Genomic DNA, 24,674 nt, shown 5'->3' on the forward strand with positions numbered 1-24,674 from the left:
ACTTGAGAGGAAACTGTAAAAACAACACGTGACTTTTAAGCTACTAAATGCCGCACTGTGAAAGACTTGTATTAATATTTGTCAGTGTGCCTCCGTTTTGGGACCCCCCTAGCCTTCAGTGCACATGCATAGAAGTCTTTTAAGGCAGGGAAAGCAGCAACAAGACCCACAGCACAGAACAGAGCAGGTATCAGTGACAGGTTGCAATCACACAGGCCTAGAAACTATTATACAACCATCTGGTAACCACTGAAGGCTGTGCTACTGTCTGTAAACAACTGTCCAAGTTGTAGTGAAACTTGAAAAAGTGCAACACAAATTAAAGTAAGAAGCTGTGGTAAAGGTGGGTTGCAAAGCAGCTTGGAGCAGCTTGCTCTAGTAACTGTAGGCATGCTAAAGATACTTAAAATTGCACGAGATTTGCAGAATAGTATCAGCTAAGCCATCTAATCACATGAGCATAAAATCAGCTGTTATATGCTGATGTATTATGATTGTGGGCTTGGTTTGGCTTCATAGTCAGAGTGTGAATTTTGTGTATTTTAATGTATCTGCCATCCTAGTCAGCGGGAATTTGTAAAGAAGTGCATGAATTGTATATCATTTTACAGTAATACTTCTATCAAATGCAAGCGTCACAAACTGAAGATTTAAAGAGTACACTGAGGAAAAAGTTAGAATAAGAAGGACTTTGATGAAAAGGCCAAATCATAGCTCTTGACAAAGGGCTGCAGAGGTCAGCACAAAACTCAGCCAAATACACCAATCCTAATCCCAGTCCACCTCCACCAACTGCCGCATGTTATGAAGGGAGCTACAAATACAGACCAGTAAATACAGTAATCCTGTAAAGCACATGTGTTTCAGTGGGTTTGCAGTAACATTTTTCAAGATATCAGAGCACTGTTTTTGAAACAGCAGAAGCACATTCTCTAAGTGAGGGAGCTCACCTCGCCATCCAAAAGATACATTCCAGCCTTTTCGTACCTTAAATCCTTTCAGGGCTCTGCAGGGCTGAGGTTCACTAGCTTTACCCGATCTCACTTTCGTGCATGGCTGTGCTGAATGTTGCCTTATTAGTGTGGCAGCCAGCCAGCTAGGATGGGTATGTCTTTGACTCCTCTAAATCCCCGTCAAGGTTAAAGGCCCAAACGAGGGTCTTAAGGACTAAAACATGATCCATGTAAGTTTGCAAACGCAGACACGTTGAGCTACGCGAGACTGAGACACATCGTCACACAATTCTTAACACAGCTCAAGCATAAGATGAAGTCTGAGCGATGAAGCCGAGGTGACTATAGCATGGAACCGCAGGAGATCTCTGCACGTACTTGAATACTTCCTTCATGAGCGCTTCAAAGGAAACAGCCTCCCTGAGGACAGAGACTCATCTTTGTGAATGTTAAAGATATTAATTTTCTCCTTTTGGACCAGACATTGGCATTTCACATACTTGCATTAAAAATGATCCATAATCTGTATAAAGCATGACTGTTTAGATTCCAAAGTGAGCCCTAGCTCTAATACCCAGAGTACATAACAACAGAGCAGCTTTCTTTAGACTTGAACTCTGCTGTTCAGGAGAGCTACCCCACGTCTGTCTTCTCTCTTTCTGTGGTTATGTGACTTTGGGATCCACTGCCAGAAATTCCAGGAAACTCTAGAGCTTCACGAGACATAACAAAGCTCTCTCTCTTCCTCAGTATTTGTCTCATTACACTATGTTCCTCTGTCTGCCCCAGCAGGCCTGGAAGCTCTGCAGCTCAATCTCCCTGGGACGAAAAGTAATTTAATTCAGTGGCTGATTGACTCATATCATACCGCTATAAATGCTGGCTTTCCTTACTATTAATGCCTATGCTAATTCTACACCAAAGACTCTTTGGACCATGGAAGGCGAAATCCTTGTTGAACGCCATTAGCATGATGTGGCATTTACCACTAAATGAAGGATAAAATTCAGCTTCAGAGGTTAATATATGTGCAGTATTTAAGCCTCTTAATTCCTAAATTTATTGGAGTAACACATATCTAAGACAGGCATGAAATTGTAAATAATTGAGCGGTGCTTTTAGGAGGCTTCTCTTGTTGCTCCGTTGAGATTGCTGCAAGCTTTTTGTAGCTCATGGCAAAACTGGAAATGAGATTTGGTTCACAAAGCAGCAGCGCTTGATGGGAATAAATCCAAAACCACATCCAACAACCCCACCACCACCACCATCACCACTAATCTGTCCAAAGGGGTTCACCCATGTCCTCCAGTTGGAAATTTGTGCTATGCATCTGGGTCAACTCTTTTTTTTCAAATGGATAGATGCCAGCCTGCCTGAATCCCCTCATACACATGCACCTACAGAAATACCTATGCACTCACCACCCACCTTGTGTTTATGTTCAGAGCTTGAGTGACTGGTATTTCATTTCGGCCTGCCCCGAGCCCTTTTGCACAGTTTGGCTTGGCCGGTGTACCATTACTGGTCATTAAGTCTAACCTGAACTAATAGGGGCCTATTTTCCAAGGTGGTCTCCCAGGTGGCTGTTACAGGAGTGAATGGCACCGCGCAGCTCAAGGCTCAACTTAGGAATCCAGAATCTTGTGAAAAAGCCGTCGTTGGGATGCAAGCCAGACACCGTCATATATGCGATGCAGTCTCTTTGATAACAAGCACCCATTGTTCTGGGGGTGGTGGGGGGGGGTCATCTGGGTGTTTTGTTTCTCATTAAGGCACGTTTAATGAGGCCAGTCATAATAGGAACCCTACCCCATCCTTAACATGCACTATATTACATTTGAACCTTTCTCAACATCTGAACAAATGAACCATCCGTTATCCTTCTGGAACCCTGAACAAAATGGAATCAAACCAATAAAAACAACAAGTCAATGACATCTAGCAGAGCTAAATCTATAGAAAACACCTTACTACTCTGTTTGCAGATATCTTATTTTAACATTAACATTTTCATGTTTTAACCGTGCTCAGCTCCAATGTGACATGTGTCATCATTAATCAGAAGAGAAGGAGACATTAGTCTAGAAGCGGGGGTAATTAATCCGCGCTCACACTCCATTAGATGTCATGCTCAATTTGTGCTGGAGAGCTGTGTACTGTGTAAACAAGCAGAGACGATGGGACCCACAGCTATTACTCCTGAATAGCATGGCACCTCAGGACATGTCCTAGTGCTGTACCCCCAAGAAAGCTAAACTTACTTGCTGCATAGTTCAAGTGGATAATACAGCTCAAATTGTAAGTAAAATGAAATGAATCCTTGCCCGTATTAGATAATTGCGATCATGTGGTGCTTTTATAGGAAATTTGTGAACTCTGATGTCTGATCAGAGGCTAATCGTATGCATATGTATTTAGTCATAAAAAAAAGTGACTGGACTTTAGCACTGTAGCCAAACTGTAAGCCTCCAACAAGGTTAAGCTGCAGTAGGGCATATAGTATGAATCAGCCCTTACTTTAATAAGTACCATTTGGCTGTCACCTCGGCGGCTGTAGAGCTGCTCTTTTACAGTAAAGCCCCTCCAGTACAGAGCTGGGGTTATTCAATAAAAACCTGACTGAGTGTTTCTCCCAATCACCACTGGCAGAGCTCTGATGAGGTAAAAAGCTCTTCTATGCCAGCCTATGTCCCTGCGGAGCAGTGTCTGATTAAAATGGTTTTCTGAGGCCATATTTTTGTTCTCCTTGTCCCCTTGCCAGACCCGAGTTTGAGTACAGAGAGAAAAACTGACAAATTACCTAATGCTCACTGAAACGAATCCACAAAAACAGATCTAATCTATTTAAAGGCCTCCGATAGGTGGACAGATGGGAGCAATGTTTTTTTGGGGGGGTGAAATTGGTGGTGTCCATATCTCAAAGTCACTGGAAAAGAGAATGTTGAGTGTATGCCTGAACATACTGTACATTTGTTACTGGTAGTGATGGAGGAAAGACTTTGCATCAGCCATTCTGTGATTTGATCTTCACCCTTAATCACTTTCACACCCCTCCCCTCCCCACACTTATCTTTTCGACCCCTCTCCACCGAACTCCTCAGCCGAACAGGGCAGTGACATGTGAAGTGGAAAGAAGTGGTAACAGCGGAGTGGCCTACTAGCTTTTGTACTCGCCCGTCCTCTCGCCTTGCTTGTAATACATTCCTGAGCAATCCTCGGAGGCCCATATGTAAACGCCTGAGTATGCTTCTGATTAGGAGGCACAAAGAGTACACTCTATAAATGCACTCTTAAACAATTACCACTGCTCCCAACTGCAGCTCCGATACAGGCCTCAGACTGTGCTGCAGCCTATTCAGGTGAGAAAGTTGGATGTGGACCATTTACAACAATGTGCCTTGTCTTACTTTGAAAATCAGACTGAAAAAGGTTTGACAAGTATTATGAATGCAAATGCTCAACAAATGCTCAACTATACTTTCAATTATTAAGGACTGGTTTAAAGTTCTGTCACAGAATTTAATGCATAGCCGTTATCCTACAGATAATTATAATCCTTCAACTTGCTTGCACTTTTTTGATTCACTCTCTGAGCTTCCACCACTGAATGGCCTATAATAAACACAGTGCATACTAACTATCCAGAACCAAATGGGCTCCATTTGGTTCTGGATAGGTACAACCAAACCTGAGAGCCAAAGCAGACCACTAGCTAATAAACAGATTCGATCTTTCACCACCTTAGCATTTTTATGTGGATACTGGTACGGTAATTTTTAAAATCAGATATTATTATAATATTATATTCTTTCAGACATATGAAGCATACATAGATTTCTCTAACATTTGTTGTTATGTATTTACTTGTGACTACTCAGAGCAGCTGGTTGTAGTTCCAACCGCATTGCTAACACTAATGTTGCAGAGTGCCCCCTGGTGGCCAAACTATGTAACGTCACCACTTACCATATTGTTGAAGGGTGTTTCTCCCATCTTTTCATTCCTTTTCAAATATTTATTTATCAGGCATCATAAATGCTGATACCGACAGATCGGCAAATAGCTGATAGCAATCGGCTAATAAATTAGTCGGGCTCTAGAAAAGACATTAAGTTAGGTTTTCAGAAATGAAATGTTAAATTAATGATGATGCTGTCGAAGTTGTATATTTGTAACTTTTGGCAACACATACAATAATTAACTAAAGTTTTGTTTCCAATACATCTACTAAGAACTTTTGAAGGGATGGGTGAAATTCCAGAGAAATTAATTTATCCTTCAAGTCCTTAGGGGGTAGCACTTTCTGAAAGTTCAGGAAGTTTAAGGGTGGGGCTTGCAGTACAGTCAGTCTCTGCATCAGCCACTAACTTTAAGTTGAGAGAGATCCCAAAGATCCCATTATGAATGAAGTTATTTCACAAAACTATATGTAAGGACAGTATTTGCTTTTTAATATCTCAGTGGGCTTGCTTAATTTTATTCTGTCTTTTGGCTACGCTGAACATGTAGCATAAATTACCCTTCCGCTATAATGAATGAAACTAGCTTAATCGAGCGTAAGAGCATTTTTGCCACAGAGATCTGCTCTGCCCAATTTAAAATACACAGCCTTTTGCCATGTTTAGCCAAAGCACAAGAAAAGATAAATTCCACTTTGCAAACAGTGCTTTAAACTGCAATCTAAACACAGACAACCAATGTTCTTTAGGGACCTTTTAGTTCTGTGGAAAAATTACATGGGACTAAATGTCTGGATATTTTGACTGAAAATGGTTTTGTAGTGTTGCCTTTGAGGCTTGTTTTCACTGAGTCAGAGTAGTCAAAAGAAAGCAAAAGTTAGAACTGGAACTTTTACAGGCATTTTAAATATGATAACTTCCTCTATTTGTCTGTTATTTGGCTTACTCCATAAACTGATTTATCTCGACTCTAGGAGGAATCAAGAGTTTAATCAAGCAAATGACTGGCAGATTTCTTGTTAAAAATAATTGCTGGTTGCATCCCTAAATACCTCAGCAAGTGTGAGACCCTCTCCTGAGATTTTACATCAATGAATTTTTAAACGCTTAGAACTTGGTTGGAAAAATAACACAACTATGAAGCTCATCCAAAAGCTGAAACTGAATTACAGTAGAAGTCTGACTCATGTGAATATCCATGTAAGGACACAGTGATTGTTTTATATGTATGAGCTAACTCCTCTACCATCATTACAACATGCAAGCTTGATCTCGCTCTTGCCAGTTCTCACTCCCAGGATGGCAGACGTCCAGCACGGCCTCTCCAAGCTGTCCTTTAAATTCGCCTTTCAGCACGTTTAGCGTTTCTACAGCCACAAGCATAAACCCAGCAGGCCTATAACTGACCTGCACAATGCTCTGTCTGTCTGTCTGTCCCACCCCCCGTGTACAATTCATAGGCCGGTTAACCTTGCTAACTGTGTAAATACATGACCTCACTAGTCATATGTTCACACTGAATGGTATTTTTCACACACTCCTCTGGGATTTACATCACCTTATTACCTCCACGTTCCCTTAATTCCACATTAACAAAAAATATGGGACTTTTAAAGTGCGATTTAACAGGCTCTTGATTAGCCCTGTTTGTTTAGTTTTGTGGACTCTTTCGGGAGGAAGACGAAAAGCTGAGAGGAGCAGGGAGGAGGAGGGGAGGTGAAGAGAGGACATAGGAATGGAAAGTTGGCAAAGAGATGAAGCTGGGTAAATGAAAGTTCTATCAATCATTTATTTTTGAGATAAATTTAAAGAAAAATAAAAACTTAGGAAGGATATATTGGTGCTGAAGGGAAAGTAACGTAACTGCTATGAGAGAGGGGCACACAAGGTGGCTTCTCTGCCACAGGGACACACTGTGCATGTCTGGAGTCCCAGCGGGAGGACGGTGAAGGAAAACACAAGGCCAATCAGCTAACAAGCTAACATAGACATTTCCTGTGCTTGTTTTATCAGAGGAGAAGAAGCCCAAAGGCTAAATGTCCCCTCTCAACAAGGTTGTACACTTCTCAGAATAACCTGCTTTGGGAAACCAAGAGGAGAACATGCAACTTTTTAGCATGACATCAGAAATGCTGCTTAGGATTGCTGACCTCACTCTCACACTATCAATCATCGACAAAAAAAACAATGAAATGCAGACCACGTGGGGAAAAGAGAAGATTTTTTACCTTTTAAGATATAAAGCAAGGCTGCCTCATGAATTTAATCATCTCCCACTCAAAAATCTAAAGATTTAGTAAGAGCTAAAGGATCATAATAGTCCTTTTTTGTGTGTTTTTTTCCTATAGCTATGAAACTTCTGGCAGAGCTTGGCATCTGGCAACTAGCAGATGGTGAACCAATGTGCCTATTACCAACACTGACATGCCGTGCTGCCTATTATTCAATCTGGCCTTGAGTGATCACACTTTCAAGTCAGAAAACGATACGAGTGAGAGGTTGATCTAACAAACCCTCTCCATCCGAGTGTGACTAAAGCTCAGAGGAATTCAAACGCAGGTCTTTTGTGCCCACATGACTGCTTCAGACGGGGCGACTGAAAGTTAGTTGAGAGTGAGTCTGGAAAGGAAAGGAAGCAAAAGACAGCTCGATCCTAGAAGTGTGTTAAAGAACTGCAGCTTGGAAATAGCTATGAAATTGTGGTTTGGTTAAATAGGACTGAATATAGTGGCGAATCTCTTATAGGCCAAGGAAAAAAGAAGAGGAGCAGAAGAAATCTCCATCACCCAAGAGACAACCAGAGCCTAATTGTAGAGTGAACAAATGCCAGAACATCCAAGAACACTTTGCTCCCACTGCACAACTGTTCCATGTCAGTTTGGCTGCAAAGCGAAGAACAACAAACAACATATGAGCCTAAATTACACACGGAAATGTGTCATGGCATAAGAGATTTTCCTCCTAACATGGAAAATAACAGGAATTTATATATCGCAAACATCTTCCAAGCTCTTAAAGCATAAATAAACATCTTCTAAGGTTTCCTTCACAAGCAGTTAACCATCCCTACCAGTTTTTACCTACCACTTGCTGACCGCCATTACCCAGTGAAATAGTTAAGAATTCTTCCCCAACCCGACATCTGCCCGTCTGTCCAAGCTCACCAATATTATACAACTTAGTATGCGGTTCTGGATGCAGCACATCTAAATTACATGCTATCGAATTCAAAAGGCAAAAGGAGGGGGGGGGGGAACAGCACAGAGTACACTGTAGGGCTCGAGTCCAGGACCAAGAGTCCCCTGAGTGTTAGCTACACGTCAATCACAATCACTTCAAAATGAGGTGAACCCCATCCTACTCCTGCTGTTGTCCAGAAGACAAACTTAAAACCTTCACTGACGTTTTTTCCCCCAAAGCAAGTGGTGCTCACACTAATGACAAGGACAACACTGATAAAACAGAAAGTGCTCATTTCGCTTGCGGTTCCCCAGCATAGCGGGGCTGCCTTTCTATCTCATGCCATATTCTTACAACAAACAAATCTGCATGAAATTAAGCCAGCAGGCAAAAACACTCGAGCACAGGAAACATGCTTGACATAGTTTCACTGGTCCGTTATGAGAAGAAACCAGAAAATAGCTCTGGCACCTGCTGTGCAGAAACAATGTATGTTTGGACTGACGTGTCTTCATGTTTGGAAAGTGTACCACATGGGGAGTTTGGGTAAAAATAAAAGAAAAAGAGAAAAGAATGGTCTGATCATTTGTGTTTGAAATGTGCCTCTGTCAGTTTTCCACTCTATTCAAATTTCAGTTGAGACACTTGGTTGAATGCCTTGGCTCAGCAGTGCTAAGAAACTACTGCCTTGCAAGGGAAACTCTGGATTCTTGCTTTGGAATATGATGCTGTGGTGGATTATGAGTATCTAGCATTAGACTTCAACAAAGCAGCCACATATATTACATTCATGTAAACAAATAATTAGCATTTCTTGATTTTAGTGAGAATAAGGCACAATAATCAGCAAACGTCTTAAGTTAAATCAGCAAGAAAAGAAAAATGGGATGAAAAATGAGATGGAGAAAGTGAGCGGGAGCCAGGATACAGTAACTAGAAGCCTTTCACCGCACTGTGCAGCTCAGAGCCAGACTCCGGAAATGCATGGCAGTGTTCCCTACATCCTGCCTGCCCAGCCCTAACCCTGGCCCTCGCCCACACTGCCAAACCCATGTTATCACTCTGTGCAATTACCTCCACATTCTTCTGCACCCATATCATATCGTTCCAATTATAAATCCATACAGAGCACCACATTTCCAGTGTATGGCTTGCAGTCTGATGTGTGCTCTGTTTAAATATGTGTGTGACAGTGTGAACATGCATGCAAAAACCTTACTTTGGCAGTTGTCAGGAAGCACTTTAAAAACAAAGTGGCTCAACTGATCGAACAAAAAATTTAAAAAGCATGATTCGGCGACACGTATATAAACAGAGACGCATAGAGACAAACAACAAAAAAAAAAACCTAAACATTTGATCTTAACAGTGAGGAGTTGAGGGGCTGTATGTTATGATGTGTTGGAAATAGTATGATGTGGGCTGTGTGGGCTCATTGCAAATTAACACATCTGAGTGGTTTGAGTGATCATCTTCATCCAGTAATTAAACCTTTCTAACCTGATAAGAATACTCTCTACTGTGATGACAACAAGCCAATCACAAGGCACAAAGGAGCTTTATTAAAAACAACACAAGCTTTGTTTAATGAGTATAAAAATGGCCTTCAGAGCCAGCGGAGGTATCACAATCTTAAACCTATGTCAGAGATTGTAAGGCTGTAAGTAATTTATGCATAATAAAAAAAAGACAGTAGATGTAATTATGTAAACATTTAAATAGATAAACATTGTTCGATCAGATCGATAGTTTAACAAGCTTTTTAGCAAGCTAGAAATTGCGGATAAATATTTACGTAGTAGGATAAAAGCAAAGGCAGCATAAAACATGGACATAGCCTCAAGGTCAGAAAAATTACGCTGATGTGGAAGTGCCTTAAAACGGCATTTTATCTCCAGGTCACCAGATGGCGATATCTGTGGTTGCAAAAAACCCTCTGGTCCTATAAAAGTCTAACCAAATAAAATATCTGTCTTAATCCCTGTAAACAGTTTTCTGTTGAGTTCTATGCGCTGGGTCTCTCATTTTGAATCATACTGAATAAAAAAAAAAGATCGGCTTCTTCCTGTTAAAAGGAAGTTTTTTCTTTCCACTGTTGCCAAGTGCTTGCTCATAGGGCATTGTCTGACTGTCAGGGTTTTTTCTGTATTAATGTAAGGTTTTTACCTTAAGTATAAAATGCCTAGAGATGTCTGTTTCTGTGATTTATTCCTATACAAAGTGAATTAAATTAAATTAAATTAAACTGAATTGAAATAACAGGCAAATAATGATACAACTGACTATATAAGTAAATAGTTGCACAGTTTGTTAGGGTCTGTCGTGTATATCTGCTTCTTGGGTCCAACACACCAGTAATCATGACACAACAAAAAGTAACAGATAAATAGTGCAAATATATAACTAAAAGTAATAGACACAGGTTGCATAGTTACCAAAAAGGAAAGGATAAATTGTTAAATGGTTAGCAAAAAGAAATATATAGTTACATAGTTTCTAAGAAGTAGTATTTGAAATAAATAAATAGCTATAAGGAATGGATAAGTAATGGATAAATAGAGATATAGTTACCTAAAAGAAATTGTTAATTACAAAAGTAATGGCTAGACTGTGGTATGGTGATAAAAGGTGTTAACTGTATTCCACAGATGAAAAATTTAAATGGACACAAAGGGAACATTAAATGAATGGCTGCTACAGATACCCTGAGATGGCTGTGGGGTGCATAAGGTTGGAACTACTGTATTAGAAGTGTGTTATTCATTGCATTCCTGAGGCTATTCCAGTCATCTGTCATCAGGTTGCTCCTGCACCTTATAAGGAGCAGGAGGGCATTCTCCACTTGTTTTCCAAACACTGCGCAACTTATCGGATACAGTTTCATGGACAATTACTGTGCTGTCTGTTTCCTGAAAGTATTTAAAATGGAAAAAAAAACCCCAAAACCTTACAGATCAACCTTTTGCAGTTCCCTCCACCCTCTTACACTTACCATGCTTCTATTTCACAGATACTACTACATAATAAAGCTGAGATCAAAAGACTTTATGCCCAAACTGAAGTACAATGAGAGCCGAAGAGAGGTTTTTTTTGCCTCCGGCGTGGTAGGATTGCAGAGAATGTCATACCTTGAGAAGAGAATTCATTTTTGAGTAAGAAGGCCTGCCCTCTGAAAGACTGCCCTGTGGCTTTGTCTGCAGGAGATGTTGGACGTCTTTAAGACTCAAGCATTAATTTAAAAAAAAAGAAATTTAAAATCTTATGTTCAGATTTGATCTTTTGAAGGGCATTTGTTGAGCTGGCATCTATACAAAGTTAGGATAACTGCTCTTATCCTAGCTCTGCACACTTTACGAATGCCTTTCTAAACTAAGGGTGAAAACCACAACCTTCCTTTAGTGTCTGGAGGATGATGTTGACAGAGAGTCAACATCAACAGGCCAAAAAGTAGAGCAACTTTTTCTTCAAACCAAAAAAAAAAAAAACTTCCACCAGGCTGCACTGAGTGGCTACTTTGGCGATGAGAAACTTGCCCACCCCTCCTTCTTCCTACTGCCCCTTCATACTTTGTTCGCTAAAGAATCAGAAGGCGTGAGCGCGCATTGCAAGAGCGTGCATACGGTATGCTTTTCTTTATGCATCCCCACAATAAAAACACATTTTTAAAAAAGCTCTCTGGGCCTGCAGCTGGGAATCATGACGTCACCATGCCTTTAGTGAACCAGCAGCGTGAAACGCGCACAAAAGAGGGAGCGGCTCCCAGCCAAGAAATTCCGAAAAGTAAAATCAGCAGCCCATGCGCACAGCAGACATCCAAGTATGATAATCTGCCATCGTAACGCGGCCTATTGCATCATTGTTTTTTGTTTGTTTTTTTTTTACGTCATCTTTAACTTTCCACCCACAGAAGGTCTGATATCGTCTGTAAAAGTTCAAAGTTGTTGTTTTTTTGCGCTTACCTGTGGATCACGACGGGACAAAGTAGAGCTCTAGAGTCGAGTGAGAGGAGTGGAGAGGAGAGGAGGGAGCCTAGTCTGCAGTCGGGTCCTCCACTACACTCAATGATAAAACCAAACTCAAAGCCCGCTCAAGCCCCTCCCACCTTTTTAAGACATACAGTACACATCTACCCTTGGCTGCATTGTACGCTTCGGTCTGTTCTTGTAACGCCGAGAGTCCAAAGTGAAAAACTCAGCTCTCCTAAGAGCTCGTGCAAAACTCCCAACATCTAGAGTGACTCTGGGCAGAAAATGCACACTTTTGGGGGGAGAAAGCCTTCTGGGATAAATAAAGTGTCAACAGAGATCGCATGAGATGTTTATCTTGGACAAAAAAGGGGCTCACGGTGCAGACCAGCAGGCCCCAAAGACTGCATAATGTGTTGGCAAGTGAGTTATAGAGTTCCTTTAACTGCTCACCATTATGTGAGCCATCATAACATGACAAATAACCACAGTTATCAAATTATATAACTGCTCAAGACATTCATTTATGCAGTGACTCTGAAAAGCCATGTGGGCTAAGTAAAAATGAATATCTCATTAGCTAATGTTGCCAAGCTATTGACATGCATATGAGTCTTAGTGGGAATCCAATTTTCCTTTGATACTTACTCACTCTAGCAAGAATTATTTCTTTTTACAGATATAAAAATGTCCCTGTGCATTAGAATGAAGTTTTTTCCTACCAGTTTAAACAAACTCTTGGCTATAATTTAGCAAGATTTTGTCATTTGCACTGATAATGACTTCTCTATACTGTCTATATGTATATACACTCATCAGACAGTTTATTAGGTACACGTTAATAGTAACAGGTTGGACCTCTTTTGCCTTCAGATTCAGAAAGATGCTAGAAATATTCCTCACATATTTTGGTCCATATTGACGCAACAGTTTTACACAGTTCCTGCAGATTTCTCATTCTAAGACATCCCAAAGGTACTCTAACAGGCTGAGAACTGGTGACTTTGGAGGCCATTTCAATATAGTGAATTCATTGTCATGTTCAAGAAACCACTTTAGCATGATTTGATCTTAGTGAAACGGTACGCTATCCTGCTGGAAGCAGCCATCAGAAAGTGTGTACACTGTGGTCATAAAGAGACATGGTCAGCAACAATATTCAGATGCGCTGCTATGTTGGTACTAAGGGGCCAAGAAAATATCCCCCACATCATTCAACCCCAACTAACCTGAACTGTTGCTACAAGGCGGGGTGGATCCATGCTTTCTTGTTGTTTATGGTGAACGAGTGGCACCTGATGTGGTCCTCAATGGTCATGCACCATTGTTTTAGTGCATGATGCTCTTCTGCATACCTTCGCTGTAATGAGTGGTTATTTGACTTCTCTGGCATTTTCACCCAGAGAACTGCACCTCACTGGATATTTTATCTTTTTGCAACCAATCCCAGTGGAAGAACAGTTTCTGAAACACTCAGACCAGCTCCTCTGGCACTAACAACAACGCCACATTTAAAGTAACTTAAATCACCTTTCTTCCCCATTCTGATACTCACTTTGAATCTCAGCTGCTTGAGATGGTCTTGACCATGTTTACATACCTAAATGACCTAAGCTACTGTATTATATAATGAGCAGATGTATAGGTGTACCTAATAAAGTGACAGCTAAATGTGTATATTCAGCAGGGTGTGTTCAAATGATGGAGGATATATGATCAGGTCTCTTCTGTGAAATGCTCAGACAGTAAAATACAGAAACAGATTCACAAGTAGGCTACGTTCAGTATGTCAGCATCTCTTAGCTTGCAAGCATGCTAATTCTTGGGTAAAATGTACAGTACACAGAGGTCAGTTGAACAGAATCAACTTTTTGGGATCACCTTGGAAGAGGTTTTATAACATAATCTCTTAATTTTGTGTGGAAACCACAAAATTCCCAGAAAGAGAACAACAAAAAACAAACAAACCCCAAAACACTTGACCTTTATGTTCAAGAAACTACAGCTCTTACATTACTCTCTGTGTCAGCCCTTACACGAGATGATTAACGGATCAAGAGAATTGCAGAAGTGAAGTTTCTCGTGTGATTCCCTCCACCAAAAGCACCACAGCTATTTCTGACCACGTGTCTGTCAGCAATTTCAGGATACAGAGAGTTAGGAGATGACAAACACAATAGCAGCAGTGTTCTACTTTCTACTGTGAAACAGCAGCACGCAGACACTGCTCGGCTTTGTCCCCCCCCTTAAAACAATGATGCTCAGAACAAAGAGTGAACTTAAGAGCATTAGGCAACTGGTGCAGAAATGAGCACCATATGCGCCGGTGCTCTTTTGCATGTGCTCTTTAAAGATAAAGCGAAAGAAATGCGCTCTGCTGATTGTGTACACGTGCAAACGCAGTTGTGAGTAAGTGTGCGTGTGTGCTGACATAACGAGGAGAGAGAGGAGGGTTAGAAGGCCATTCCGCTCAACAAATCTGAAAATGTGTTTATGTTAATTTCTTTGAAAAATGATGTATTTAAAGATAAACCTGTCATTCTTCATCTTGCGTGTTTCTTTTTTCGACTTTTATTCCTCATCCAGTTTGCAAACAACAGCTGCCTCAGAAACCTCCATTACCCTGAGTTGAATCACGTCACGGCATAATTTGATTGCCAAAAATGATGCTGTGGTTTGGGCATGTTTATAGTTAGCGCAATGCCCACATACTCAGGGCCTGTGATGCCTTTGCTATATTTACATTATGAGCTCACCTGTTTACCTCAGCCACACACTTCAGTTTGAGCTGTGCCTCCTCAGTGGAGGTAGACAGAATGATCTTTAGTATTGATACCAACGCTGGTACTGGTATCAGACTGAAAGCAGCGCGATAAGATTCAGACTTTGTTTCTATACTCTAAGTTCAGTATGTAGCCCACTGATTTGTGTTGAATGAATAACTTCTTGGAAATGAAAAAAAATATACCTCACACACTATGAAAAAACGTTTTTGTGTTGACTGTCACGTCTTTTTGATTTGTAGCCTGTAGCACATTTAAACAACAGAAGCGCTTTAGAGACAGGCACAGCTCTTCAAAAATAACCAAGTTATATAAAAAGCTGAAATGTGTATTTTACTGTGTTAGTGCTCATCAATGTGTTCAGAATTTGCAAATTGATGACAATTCATCTCATAAGTCATGACACACAAATCTCTGCTCGATATGCTGCCTTTATAGGTTAAAAGTATCGGTATTGCAATACTGTCCCTGTATTCACTTGTATCAGATCAAACCCAAAATTTGCAGTAATACCTGTGCACTATTCCTCAGGACCTTTTGGCTTTGTGCGTCCTAACTGAGTTTCCCTACTACGACCTAATGAAATCATCGCTCAATAAGTCTTGTGTATGCCAGAAGAGGCAGCACTGAGCACGTAGAGACGAACCTGGGAAGAAAACATTGCGACTCTAGGCTGTTTTGCTTTCTGCGAGCCGTTTGCAGCTGCTGTCAAGGATTCATAGATCTTTGGCGCCTCAGGCCAGAGAGGTTCACGTTGCCAAAAATCTGACATGTATACCTTCAAAATGTTACATCAGCTAAAACACCTCAGAAGCAATTATAAAGGTTCTAACACTGCATTGCTTTCAACAAACCCCTGACATTTCCCCCATTTCATCATATTGTTTTAAATTAGATGAAAGAGTGCGTTGCCATCTTGTGTGAAACTGACGTTCCAGAGGTGAAGGTAGAAGTCGTGGAAAAGCGCAATTGTTAATGATGTCATCACGCTGTTTGAGAAGAAAGTAATACCATTAGTGTCAGACATCAACTTCATATGGATTAATTCATACAGCAGCCCTTGCTCCGACTATGTATGTATGATGGATGATTGGTATCTGAGATGTCTTGGAGGCTCAGCTGGTCGATGTGCATATCAAATACCTGCAGTATCTTGGGTAAAACCCAGCACTTTTATCAATCCGATCATTTTCCTGTTCCTTCTTGTGTCTCTGCTGTGTAATATCAAAGACAAAAATGCCAACAAAAGACGGACCCCTGCAGAAGCAAACAGCTGGATTATTTCCCTTGTGCGTGGCTCTTATTTGCATTAATACTACCTTTGGACTGCAATATTCTGAGGATAAACAGAAAGGTTTTCATAAGATTGAAATAAGGTACTTATCTATTGGGACATTTTTCTCCAATAGATTCTTATTTTAAGAAGGTACAGAAAGTCAAATATTTCGACACACCTTGTAGTATACTGCAATATACATACATACATACATACATACATACATGTTATCTGATATCTTGATTTCTAAGAGTAAATTCATAAACCAGTTGATCCGATATATTATTAATGCGCCATTTGGCATAAAATCTAAAGTACACCAAATATCACTACTACATAATTGTCAGATAATATTCATATATGTCACAATCCTTCATCAAGAACAAAAAATATCTAATGCGTGTCAAAGATAAACCAGATTTCACAATGAGCCATAAAAGTTTTTGAGATTTTTCTTTTTTTTTTTTTTCATTTTTATTTCAGAATGGCTTTGCTTAACTAATAATGTGCGAAACATTAGACTGCAGTGGAATATATATATGGATCCCTGCTCGGTCAGGTCTACGGGTGTAACCACTTGACCACACACCACTACCACAAGCCTTGCCCTGACCCGACTGTTCTAACAAAAGTCTAACAAAAGCAAAGACAGAAATCCAGTGTGTCTCTTCTTTGCAAAATGTTGTCTCTTATCAAAAGTCTGACTCAGTGCATTTATGTGAAGCTTAAGTAGTTACATGTAATAATTTGTTCTTGTTGATTTTGTAACAGTAAAGTAGCCCTCAGCCAGTGTATTTGAAACATAAGGATCCACACATTATAGAGCGATATATGTGCATTGTGAAAATATATAAAATAAAATGTGCAAAAAGATATCAACCCACTGTGGAAGAGCTTTTTCAAACACTCCAGGTGCCAAGAAATCAAATCTTTAAATAACAATAAAAGGAACAACCCCCCCCTCCAAAACAAAACATGTTCTCACACTTGAACTGTCAAAGCTGATTACCTCTTCTAGTCCATCTGGTTCCTGCTTTCATCAGGCCTTACCCAATGCCAAAATCTCCCATGACCAAAAATCTACCACCATCATCAACCAGATTTCAAAAAAAGGAATTTTTGCCACCTTATCTATGGCTACACTGTAAAAAAAAAATTGTAATATAAAATTATTTTACTGTGTATTTTACAGTTTTGTACTGTTCTTCCAGAATATCATTAAATTCACATAAATAGACTGATTTTACATTCCAAATGTAAATTAACGTAAAATCACTGTAAATGTAATAAAACACAATTTTCTTGTTTTTTAAATGTATTTGTCTGTACATATGCATATTTAGATTGCCAAAATACATTCACAAATGTATCATAATTTCACAAATATTTGTCCGTTATTTGAAAGATTGAACTGTTAAATTCAAATGTAATGCTATGGAAAAATATATAAAATGATTCTTATGAACTTTTTTTTTACATCAAATAATAATAATAATTATTGTTATTTAGGGCGATCTTGGCTCAAGAGTTAGCAGTTCGCCTTATAATCAGAAGGTTGCCAGTTCGAGCCCCGGCTCGGACACTCGTTGTGTCCTTGGGCAAGACACTTCACCTACCTTACCACCTACTGGTGATGGCCAGAGGGGAATTATAAAGTGGAATTGTAAAGCGCTTTGAGGGTCTCAAAAAGTGCTATATGAATGCAATCCATTATTATTTAAACCAACTGTTAACTGTATATTTCTGTACATTTAAGTATTATTATTCATATTGCCGCATTCATTGACCTTGTTTATAGGTAATTTCATTGTTTAAATCACATTAAAATGATCCTAATTTAATGTTTAAAAGCACTTGAAAAATGCAAAATCCCATGTAAAATTAGGGCAACAAACTGTATTGTCATTACTGAAAATAACCGTATTTTCATGAGAAAGTTATTTTCTGTTATTTTCTGGTATTATTTTGGCGCCACAGCTGCCGGAATATTACTGTTTTTTTAGGATTTTTTTTTTTTTACAGTGTAGATCATTTACACTCATTGCGCTAGAGGTGTTTTATTCAACTCCATTTCTTAGTAACGGCACTGATGGCTACTGATCTTCCACTGGAATTGTTTATTTTACATAGGATGCCATAAAAGTACACTGTGTGAAAAAAGCAAAAAAAGAGAACTTTAGAAACCCAGCATTGGCACAGTAGAGAGAGATGGGTGAGTAAGAAAGAGGATGTCATTAAGTGGGCACCTCCCATCGCAGGTGTTTAACTAAATCACTCCCATGACACCTCAGTGAGGCTCCTCTGATTCCCATCAACAAATATAAAGCTACATGCAGCTATATCTGGATGGATCCAAGCAATCTCTGGACGTTCCTATGTCTTATTTCTAGCTTGTTCCAGTGTAAGCAGCACTGACACACATAAGACAGCAGCAGACAGTAAAGCCTTGATATAATGTCGACTTGAGAGTCAAAGCTAGGGCAAATATAACATTGTGTGGGATGTTTGATATTACTACAGAAACCCATCTGAGGTCAATAATAACAAGACCATCTGTTCAAAATAGAAGAAAAACACAAAATGACATGGAGCATTGAAGGTAAGGAAACAGTATTTTTAATGCATTGTTTTATAGATACTGTGTATGTAGTTTGGCCACCTACAATCATGACCTATTATTCAACAATCTACCACTCAAACTGTACTTTCACAATCATCATAAGTAAAGATATTCATGACCATACTAACTTATATTACAGAATCAAACCATGTAGGACCAGGTTTACTCAAGTTGTGGGTTAAAATTTAATGTGCCATCAGTCCTTCATCCTTAAACCTTCTGCAGCCCTCTTTCAAGCATCAGTAAAAAAATAAATAAAAATGAATGGATGAGTGGAGGGTGATGCTTGGACAGCCCCTGGTGGAGATTATGATAAAGTGAACACTGGAAGTATGAGTCAGATCCCTTATTGGTCATGGTGTCAGCATCCTGACCTATGCTGCCACCAACAGTTCAGAATGCAAAGTAGATCCAAAGAAATGCAAAATGCACTTGCGTTTGGTAACAAGCTTGTATTTGAAATACTGTTGTGTCTTGGTGGGGTTGAGGTTGGACATTTGGGGGGGGGGGTGGGTGGGGTTCCACACTTCAGTTTGCATCTAACTAAAGGTTAGAGTAAATTTAGCCAAATAAAAGCAGAAATACAAGAGCACTTGAGTATTATTTAAATTATGACTTTAAGATATTGCAGATATTGGTAATGTCAAACAAGAAGCCTTGCAGTAAAAAATAAAAAAGTGTGTGGCTGTGTGTGTGTGTGTACACACAATAGCTTCTATGGGGAAAAAAAATCTGTGTAAACCTGAGCAAGCTACTGCCTGCAGCCTGACTTTCACTTTCTTCTTCTTCTTCATGCTGTTTTTTCAGTTTGGTTTCCAGGCGTCTTTTGGTGCATCAGGTTTGGCCTCTTATGAACTTTCTTTTCCAGCATCTTCTAAAATCACGAGCTGGGACTCTGGGTCAGTAAAAGAAAGCGGGCGAAGCACGGTATTTCTCCATTTTCCTATATTCGCTCTGCAATCTTAGATATGCACTAACACAGAACATCTTTCTTCTGCATCCTTTGTGGATTAGAGCAGATCACAAAGCCTGCAGAATACAATTTGACATTCAACTATGCATGGTTTTTCATACCAATCTCTGCAATGCCCAATGAGGCAGTGCATGCAATATCATAATTTCACTTTGGTGTGGCTAGAGATGTAAATAGATATAATCTTGGAAGGAGGATTAAGATGAGAGTGTAGCATTTGATCTTCAAAGAGCTGGAGGTTACCCAGGGTAAAATACAGGTGTGGTTAGCAACCATAAAAAATTCTGACACAGAGTTAAACTTCTGTTCATTTCCATTACAAAGACAAGCAGCTCTTTCTCATTCTTGGCCACCTTCACCTCGATATCGTAGCGCTCATCATCCACTGTGTCAATCTTTCAGTGTAAATCCTTACAGAGCTCTTGTGAAGACTTGGGCTTCTTTAAAGCACTATGGGAGGGTGGAAAAAAGGAAATAAAAAGAAAGAAAGGAATGATTCATCATCAAACGGCATGTAAAAGCCACGGCTTTTAAATTTCACTCAGCTGTCAACTAGACAGGTGGCAGGGTTTTTTTTTTTAAAGTCCTTTTATAGAAAGTAAAGTATACACAGTGAAAGATGCTGTTTGTCGGAGAAACACATGGGAGCAGCTGCAGTTAAAAAAAAAAAAAAGAAAAGCAAAGTTTATCCACACATAGATAAGCCTATCCAGAATGTAAACCATTCTGGACATAAAGACATGAGGGCTGGGGAATACAACAGAGCCAGGGACCATGTGCAGAGGAGTAAACTGTTTGGCTATTCAGACTGTGGCAATGGCTGTTGGTATTGTGAAATTACAGTTGAGTGACAGCGATGGCAAAGACACAAGATGGACCGAGTTCTATTTCTAAGACTATGATCCAAACCTACTATGCAAGTCTACATTTGACAAAGAAGTTGTGCATTTGCAGTGAATGAAGAGCATTTCTGGCTTTCACCAACTTCTGACCAAATACACAATATGGACAAAAGTACTGGACCAGCAACAGAAGCTGTTTGACAATGGAAGCCTGGTGTATCTGATATCTCTGTGTCGGTGCTGTTCAATGATTACCATAAAAAGGTTGGTCCAACATCAAAACTGCGTTGTGCAGTCACAGCATTGCAATTTAGGGGAAATAAAAATCTCTTCTGGAAGCATTTTAATTGTTTGTTATGAATCTATATCATATAATAAATATATTATCAAGTTAGTTTTACTAGCCAAGTTTTGCTTACTCATGCTGGTTTGCTATGACAGTCTTTGAAAGCATTAGCTAAATTCTTGGCTAATGCTAACTGAGTGCTGCTCAGTTGCAATGTTTATCCTCGGCCAACATTGTTATGATGATGTAGGAACAATGCCAAGATAAGAGTATCACATCATGTATGGAAGCCATGAAGCTCTTACTTCCTGTGATAATGTTAATGGCAAAGGAGACAAGAGTCAACGAGTCAGTCCATTTAGACATGTAGACACAGGCAAAATGACCTGCTGAAGTTAAAACTAGGAATCAGGATGTGGAAGAAAGATAATTTTGAATGCGGGATGGTGGATGGTGCCAGAAGGGCTGATCTAAGTATTTCAGCAGGTGCTAATCTGCTGGGATCCTCCCATGCAACCATTTCTAGGGTTTACAGAGAAAAGAGAACAATATCTAAAACAGCCACTTATTACACCCAAGGAATGCAGAAGATCAGCTCCGAACACACAACATGTCAAACCTTGAGGGCAGATGAAGTAACGCAGAAGACCTCACTGTGTGCCACGCCTGTCCTCAAAGAACAGGAAAATTAGGCTATAATTCACACAATTTCACCAAAACTGGAAAAATGTCAAAATATTGCCTGGTCTGTTGACTTTTAATTTCTGCTGCAGCATTTGGATGGTAGAGTAGGAATCTCTATAAAGTATGGATCCATCCTACCTTGTGTAATAGGTTCAGGCTGCTGCTGGTGGTGTAATTGTATGGGAGCTATAGTAACAAGTGAGCATCATTTAAACAGCGCAGCCTACCCAACTATGCTCTGGACTATGTCCATCCCTTTATGACCAAAGTGTACCCACCTTCTGTTGGCTGTTTTAAGTAAGATAACTTGTCACAAAGCTCATCTCACACAGGCTTCTTGAACATGACAATGACTTCACTGTATTCAAAATCACCACACCTCAGTCCAATAGAGCACCTTTGGGATATGGTGGAATGGGAGATTCACGTTGTGGACGTGAGTTCGACAAAGCTGTAGCAACTGTTGATGCTGTCATGACAACATAGTCCAAAATCTCTGAGGATTGTTTCCAGCATCTTTTTGAATATATAGCATGTAGAAAAGAAACAGTTCTGAAGGCAGTACTAGCAAGATGTAGCCAATAAAGTGTCCATTGAGTGTATGTAATACACTAGTATTGCTTGAATGAAAGGGCAATGTTGTTATAATCCATCATGTAAAGTCTTTGTTTTCTTTTCGATAATCAGATTTCTACTAGTCTACCTTGCTTTATCCAGTCAGCTTTTTCAGCTATTGTGTCTTTATCAGAATGTCTTGATGCATTCTCAATCATCCAGGTAAGTAAATCTCCAAAAGTTGATTCTGTTCATCTGGACGTACGGTTTTGTGGGAGAAACGTTTCGTCACTCATCCAAGTGACTTCTTCAGTCTGAAGAAGTCACTTGGATGAGTGACGAAACGTTTCTCCCACAAAACTGTACGTCCAGATGAACAGAATCAACTTTTGGAGACTTTATCACAATGTTTCACCTTGCTAAACAGCTGTATTATTTATCTTATGTATTTTTGATGGACTTCCACTGAACCTCATGCTGGTCTACACCTTTCTTTCTATGAGTTCTCGAAGTTTGAAATTGCCAATTGTGAAGACAATCTTTTCCTTATACCCACACTGCAGCTGTTCTCTAGCTGCACTCCCTTTGACTTTGGAAGCTTTTACACTCCCCTGTGCTACCATCTCTGCAGTCTAGACAACCAGGGAAGCCTCGGTCCCTCTTAACAGCTTGTCATGACGATTACCCAGGTATTTACTTTACAGTGCATAGTGGAGACAGTGAATACTATTCATTCAGCACACAAGCCTTGGCACCTTGATCCCATTGCACAAACAGCCATTAGACTCATGTTACCAGAGGCTGCAGAGTGGATTACCCTTGAGTGAACCCAGCACAGGTTATTTGGATGTAAAAAGATAATGCATTTGAAGAGGCATCTTAAATGTAGTAGTAATACATTTTTCATTTTTTCACAGTGCAGACCTGCCACACCATTGCTGTAAGCCAGATTCCTCCCAAACTAAAGCTGCTGTGAGAACACTTTAAAAAAATCCACAAACCTCTAAAATAGTAAGCAGTGTGATGTGTACACAGGTAAACAAACACAGACAGGAAGAAGACCCCAAAAACCTTTCCAGTAAAATAAAGACACCAAACAGTTCTTAAAGTGAAACTAGAAAAAGCTGCATTTCCTGTGAAAATGCAGTGTGAATGCCGTGTAGTGGAATCTGAAAACAGCAGAAGAAGGAGAACTATCTGCTGAAAACACTGTGTAGAAGCTGAACTCTTTGCTGAAAACTGCTTCATGTGAAAGATTACATGAGAGGTCCATTTCTCATCATTGCAAAGAAGCATTTCAATAAATATAACTGGATAACAGAATTTTTGAATGGGTTGTCAATAATATTTACCACACAACAGACCATATTCTTTGTCAGATTTGTCTGCAATAAAAGTACTTCAAGAAACACCACAAGCAGGATTAAGGAGTCAATTCAGAATATCAGATGGCCATGCCATTAATAATAAAACTTGATAAAAATTAAATGGCAAAGTTATGTAAAATAGGGCGAAAAAGTCTTAAGCCATTCCTCATTTCTTTTTATGTTGATTCCAAAAACTAAGACTTTCTTGTAAGTCTTAATTGGTCTTGAAAAATGTGCAAGATAACACAGTTTGCCAGGCATTAAATTGTGTTTCTACTTACACAAGGTGATTCCCACAGATAGATTAGCTGACAACTTTGTATATCTCAACATGATGTGCAGTGTTTCTTTAAAGAATCTGAGGAAACTAGACAAGTATAGGGCACAAGAACAAGTGGCAGGCCTGAAAACTCTTAAGAAACAGACCCCAAGAGATGATTTGGGCCTTGAATTGATCCATCTTTTGTTTGCTGAACCCTCATGAGAAATGATCTCAGCAGAAGCATGACTTCTTCTCAGCAGAAGAAGATACTGTCAAGGAAGGGAAATGGGGAGAAAAGGTGAAAGTATGGCAAATTGCAAGAGAACTGGTCTAAAAATCAATGTCAACAGGTCTTATTGAGTGATAAATCCAAATGTGAAATTTTAATTCAAATTGTCTTCAACAGGTACATAGGACTGGTGGAGGCTCTATTATGGTTTGGGGTGGATCTTGTCATAATTTAGAAACACAGAAATATATATTCATATAGATTCACTATGCATCAATTTAATATTCTGTTGTTGAGTTTAAAACAAATACCAAGTCTTTGTCATCTGACAATACACAGTTGTGTAACAAAGATATTCAGGATAAGATAAATTAACCACACACGTCGATGTGATACATGAGTGAAGCGAAAAAGCACCTCAGGCCTGGAAAAACTGCCCGTAGGGTGGATTTTTGCTAGTTGTTTTAGAGAAGGTATATATCAGATTATTACAAGCAATGGATTTTAAATAAGAGCAGAAGGAAGTGGTTTGGGATTTAATGGCCCAGACAAGACGTTTGGCCAAAGAAGCACTACCGGGGGCAAAAATAACAAATCAAGACTTAACAATTGTTCTTACATTCATGGCGTCAAGGCAGAGGAAAGCAAACAATAACATTAGGAGCAAGCGAATCATTTCCCAACTACGATCAATAACAAGGACATTATTAAGGAGATCACTGATTGAAATGCAAGACAGT

At 39.6% G+C, this 24,674-nt stretch overlaps 1 protein-coding gene across 5 annotated transcripts in view; it reads right to left on the reverse strand.

The window, feature by feature from the left end:
* Positions 1-12,186, reverse strand: part of cald1a (caldesmon 1a) — a 65,967-nt gene extending 53,781 nt beyond the window's left edge. For 2 of the 5 annotated variants that reach the window (XM_040035114.1, XM_040035113.1), the window contains exon 1: positions 12,052-12,179. The gene's annotated coding sequence lies outside the window, so the exon portion shown is untranslated. Of the gene's footprint in view, positions 1-12,051 lie in introns of all 5 variants that reach the window. The other 3 variants (XR_005696320.1, XM_040035111.1, XM_040035110.1) reach the window with 3 other exon arrangements.
* Positions 12,187-24,674: the final 12,488 nt, after the last annotated feature.

The sequence above is a fragment of the Simochromis diagramma genome, unplaced genomic scaffold (assembly GCF_900408965.1).
Source record: "Simochromis diagramma unplaced genomic scaffold, fSimDia1.1 OVJJ01000816.1, whole genome shotgun sequence".
NCBI classification, from domain to species: Eukaryota; Metazoa; Chordata; class Actinopteri; order Cichliformes; family Cichlidae; genus Simochromis; species Simochromis diagramma.